The sequence below is a fragment of the Octodon degus genome, unplaced genomic scaffold (genome assembly GCF_000260255.1).
Source record: "Octodon degus isolate 3935 unplaced genomic scaffold, OctDeg1.0 scaffold00016, whole genome shotgun sequence".
NCBI lineage: Eukaryota > Metazoa > Chordata > Mammalia > Rodentia > Octodontidae > Octodon > Octodon degus.
The window spans coordinates 785,145-790,582 of NW_004524592.1; positions in this window are offsets into that span (position 1 = coordinate 785,145).

Consider the following 5,438-nt stretch of genomic DNA (forward strand, 5'->3'; position numbering starts at 1 on the left):
TTGAGCCACTTGCTTCTTCATGAATTAATACAACCCAGGTTCGGCCCTGAGCTGAGGCCTTTGTTCTGATTAACCATCAGCCTATCTGAACTTAAGACCTTGGCTCCCCACAACTATATGCCTTAGTGTCTTTATTCTTGCAATGCATCACACTGGTAGTGGTAGATTGGAATTAACTTGCTGGAAGTCCAGTAAATTCTCTGTGTGATTACAAATGCAAACTTCCTGAACCACAATGAGCTCTCTATGCCTGGAAAGATAATACCACTTCCAGAAAAAGTATTGATGTTAACAATGTGCTTGAAAGACACCTTCTACCTGCAAAATCTGGATAATTGACTGCCCGAATCCCAAAATACTTTATAATGGAGGACAAGTGGAAATCTTACAGGAATTAAGATATTCAACAAAGCTGGGTGTGGTGATGCATGCCTATAATCTCAGCACTTGAGAGGCTGAAAAACAGGAAAGATCACTACAAGTCTGATCTGTGTAGTGAGACCCTATAGAACCTTGTACTAAACGCACACACACACACACACACACACACACAAAGATGCTCAACAATTGAATCACAAGATGATAATAATGATTATAAGCGCTGACTCCAAACTAAGCACTGCTATATGCACTTTGCATATACTAACTTTATCCTTTTCAACAAGTTTATTGTTTTCTTTATGAATAAGGAAACCAACACAAAGAAAGACTAAGGGTCAAGCACCTGGTATCAGAGACAGAATTTGAACTCAAAAACTATAGATCCAGGTGCATGTTGTTAAGTATTAGCTGCCTCTTTCTTCCATGGCATAGCTGTTACAAGGTCTTGGCCACTTCTCGTGGCACTCTCAAAGAATATTTGTGGTAGCTTTGACTGGAAGCGTAGTCTTCTAAGCTGCAGCTCATTCAGATGTTTCAATGGCTTATCCCATTGCTGCACATCAGACTGCTGCCTATTTAAAAGATTATGTTTACCAGTCCTCCATCAGGATTTCTTAGGCTAAAAAAACTATGTTATTGGCATAGAATCTTTAAAACACCTGGAAATAACCCCAAATATAAATCTTTCAGCTATGCCAGCTAGTAACACCATGTAGACTTGCTGTAAACAATTTACCTTAATATAGCTTATGGGTTTTGTTGACAGAAATCTTATTTAAGCTGCCAGAATTGGAAAAAGTCACACTGAAATGGTGATGTTGATCTCTGAGTTAACGAAAGTATTTCTCTGCAGAGTTTGCCAACATGCTTTGACAAAGTTTTCCATCTCTTCCTACTCTACAATCAAAAATGGGTGCCATCCTGCTGAGTTACAGCTGGGAACATAATTCCAAATGTACCACAATTAAATATTTCTAGCCTACCTAAATTTTTTCTCAATAAATTAAAACATAATTTAGTTACTACTATATCTGTAATTTCTTTCTCATGTTCCCTCCAAACATCATTTTTATTAAAGTTACAGAAATGTATCAAGGTCAGACCTGAATTATTCTTGCTTCACTATAAATATTATGTTGCCATCTATGCTGATGTCTGTTCAAGAGCAAAAACTAGTGGAAACATTTATCTACAAGCCAATTAGGTGTTTTGTTTTTGTTTTTGTAGTTCTGAAGACTTGGGAAAACCACATACCTATAATTCTCTGCCTGCTCCTTATCATGAATGGTCTCTCTTATTTCTATTCCTCAGGCAGTCACAGAAAGTACACTTCATATTCATCAAATGGTGGTATGTGCTAAGCACACTAGGCAGAATTGTGGTTAGTTCAACTTTAGTTCTATGAGATCCAATAAAATTCATATTTTATGATCAATATAGTTTGTGAACTATTAAAGAGTGGTATCATTGGAGGCTATTTCAGTTGTCTGTAAGTAATCCCCAAAATTATTCCAAAATGTAGAATCTTAAAGTAATGATAAAATTTACTTTGTCTACAAATAACAATTTAGGTTTAATCCAATGAGAATGACTCATTCTTCCTTCTTAATGTCAGCCAGGAAATGTTAAAGGGTAGAGCTGGAATCATCTGAGGATTTCTTCATCCCTAAAAATGGTAGCTAATTCTGGCTGTCCGCCTCACTGTTGGCTGAAACTTTTAGTCAGAAAACCTGTATTTGGCCTCTTTGTGTGGCCTGGACTTACTCATAATTTGGTATTTGTTCAAATGCCCTGATCAAGCAAGAAAAAAAACAGACATAATTGAATACTTTGTTTGATCCTGGCTTTAAGAGTCATACAGTTTTGGACCTGTGACATTCTGTTGCTTGAAGAGTTTATAAAGATTTACCCAAGTTCAAAGAAAGAAATCAGTTTCCACCTCTGGTGAAGTCAGTGTTGGTGCAGAACTATAAAAAGAGCATGTGGGATTCGATTCGATACACAGTGGCATGACAATCTCTGGAAACACCAGCAACCACAATGGCTTTTCTTGCATTTTGGATTCAAAATTTGTCTTTTCTCTCCAGCACTGGTAAGCTTCATGAGTATATGAAAGATCCTGGAGCATCTAACTGGCAAAGTTACACGTTATATAGATTAAAAAAGTATTTATAGGGCCAGACAAATAGCTCAGCAGATTAAAGCACCTGCAAGCAGGTGCAGGGGCCAAAGGTTTGATCCCACCCTGCCCCAGGGCTTTCTGAGACAACTGAGACTGGGTGTGGTGTCACGCACCTGTGATCCCAGCTCTTGGGAGGCTGTAAACAGGCGGATCACTATGAGTTCGATCTAGTAGTGAGACCCTGAGCATCCTATAGACCCTTTCATAAAAAAATACAAAAAATAAAAAAAATTATATCCACAGTCTTCAGAATAATTGTGAATGAACTAAGAAGAAAATATAAAATGTATAAAGACTACATTTTAATATTTATGATTAGCATTATAATATTAGGTAGATTATACAACATCACTGCTGAATGACTATACTTCTTATTTAAAAATGCTAGCACTATTTTAGCATTCTTCTTTCACACTCAGATATTATACACAATCTAGTTAATAAGTCTTAATACTTAAAAAATATGTAACCAGAGAATAATCATTTCATTATCTTTCAATTTGTACATTTAAAAGAAGTACAGACCCAATTATGCTCAACATTTCCCTGCAATCTATACAACTGAGCTGATTTGGTGAAATTCAGTGAATGGTAGTATTTTCCTAAAGAGGCCAAGATTTTAATCAATACTGTGTTCACTTGAGGAAGGAATAATTATGAAGCTTTCATGCCTTTGTAAACACTTAGCTTTGGCCTAAATTTTGCTAATTGTGCTATTATACCCTATCAAATATTCTGAATTAAAGGGAGAAATCATGGTATGTGTTACAGAGATCAGATCTCCGCAACTAACATAATGAAGACAACTGAAAAAAATATTGCTTGGACTGTTATAAGTGCCTGCCTGGCAATCACAAGGTCTTGAGTTCAATCCCCAATACCCCCCAAAAAGATTGCTTTGCCTTTAATTCAGAGATTACTTAGGGGAAAAAAAAAACTATCAAATAAGGGAGGAGCTATTCATTTATTCACCCAATTAGAGTGTCCTGAAAAATAAGGAAGGGAAAAACATCCTAGATTTATGTACATAATACTATACAACTGCTGTACATGATAAAATACAATAATGATATTTAAGTTGACAATTGTATAAGGAAAGAAAGAAAACACAAGAAAGGGAGATCTACTGTGTTTGTTTTAGGCAAAAACTGCTAAAACCATGTTTTTTGTTTTGTTTTGTTTTGTTGTGCATAGTCTCACTATGCAGCTTGGACTTGTGATCCTCTTGTTTTCTGCCTCCCTAGTGCTGGTATTACAGGCATGTACTACCATGCCTGGGCTCCATTGCTGGCTCAGCATGCCCAGGGGCAGGGCTGGTGCAGCAGGCGGTGCCAGGGATTGAACCCTGGCTCCTACACTTGCCTAATCAAGTGTTTAGTCCACTGAGCTATCTCATTGGCCCTAAACATGTTTTTCTGTGTGTTTGTTTGTTCATTTTAATGTATTTAGTACAGGGTCTACAGGGTCTCATTATGTAGATCAGACTCCTACTGATCCTCCTGTTTTCAGCCTCTCAAGCGCTGGGATTATAGGTGTGCTCCACCACCGCCAGTCTCAATTGCTGTCTCAGTGTGCCCCAGGAGACAGGGCTGGCATGCACACTGGGGACTGAATCCATGCTGCTGCTCTCTGTCTTAAGCAGGCGCTTTAGTCCACTGAACTATCTGGCTGGGCCTCTAAGCACATTGTTCTGAAGAAGACTTCTGAACACTATTGACAGGACCAAATGGTTGTTTTGTTTTTTGTTTTTTTTTTAATGGAGATTTACTTTGTTTTTGACCTGGGAACACCTATACTTTCAAAAATTTCCTGGGTGAATTATAAACACTATTGCTCAAACTTGGTAGATTTGAGGCAAATTGTTTGTGAAAGTGTTTTAAAAATGACTTGAATAAGGCTACCTTTATAATTAGAAGCTGTGAATTGAAGTGGTTGCAAATGATAAGAATGACTATCAACAAAGCAAAAATTGGTAGTGAATTGAGATAATTTTCTTCAGTAAATGTCTCAATTTTCCAGAAGAGATAACTGAGAGGCTCAATTATGAAAGGTTAATGCAAGACAAATAGCACGCTGAGAATAACCATTACCCACACACACCTTGCACGTGTTAGCAGCGGCACTGCTGCCAGTACACACAGTCACTTGCATTCTTCTGTCATTGTGTTTGGCATACGCAGGAGTATAAAGACAAAGCCAGGAGAAGAAGGAGTGAAAGTTTACATATAATAATTTTAGAAATTCATGTTTTAAATACAGCCATATTGCTACAATAAAAAGAAAAACCAGCACAGTACTGGCAAAAATAAAAAAAGTAAAACAATGGAACAGAGAATATCAATGAAACAGAAGATGCGAAATCAATTCTAAGGCCTGGGAGATAGCTCACTACAATAAGCACTTGCCTGGTGAGCACAAGGTCCTAAATTCAATCCCTGGTACCACCAAAAAAAAAAAAAAAAAAAAAAAAAAAAAAACCCTCTAAACACTCAGCTACCCCTTATCTTTCACAAAGGGGCCAAACACCTAGGGAAGCTAGAGATAGCTTTTTTAATAAATGGTGCTGGAAAAACCAGCTTTCTAGCTGCCAAATATACATAGACTCTCATCTAAATTGAAATGGGTCAATTTTTCTTTCCTAATATAATTGGTTTTTTTTCTTTTTTTTTCCAAAGTTTTATTGATAAACAGCAATGAGACAGTTTCAAATCAAATCGGAAGTACAGTTTCAACAAATAATATACTGCATATATTCTTCTTAGTGGTTAATTGCTGTACAAGATGTGGACTTGTGATCCTATTTACAAACACCATTAGAACAAATCATTCTATTCAATAAGAGAATGCAACTATATATCTATCTCAACCTCTTTGA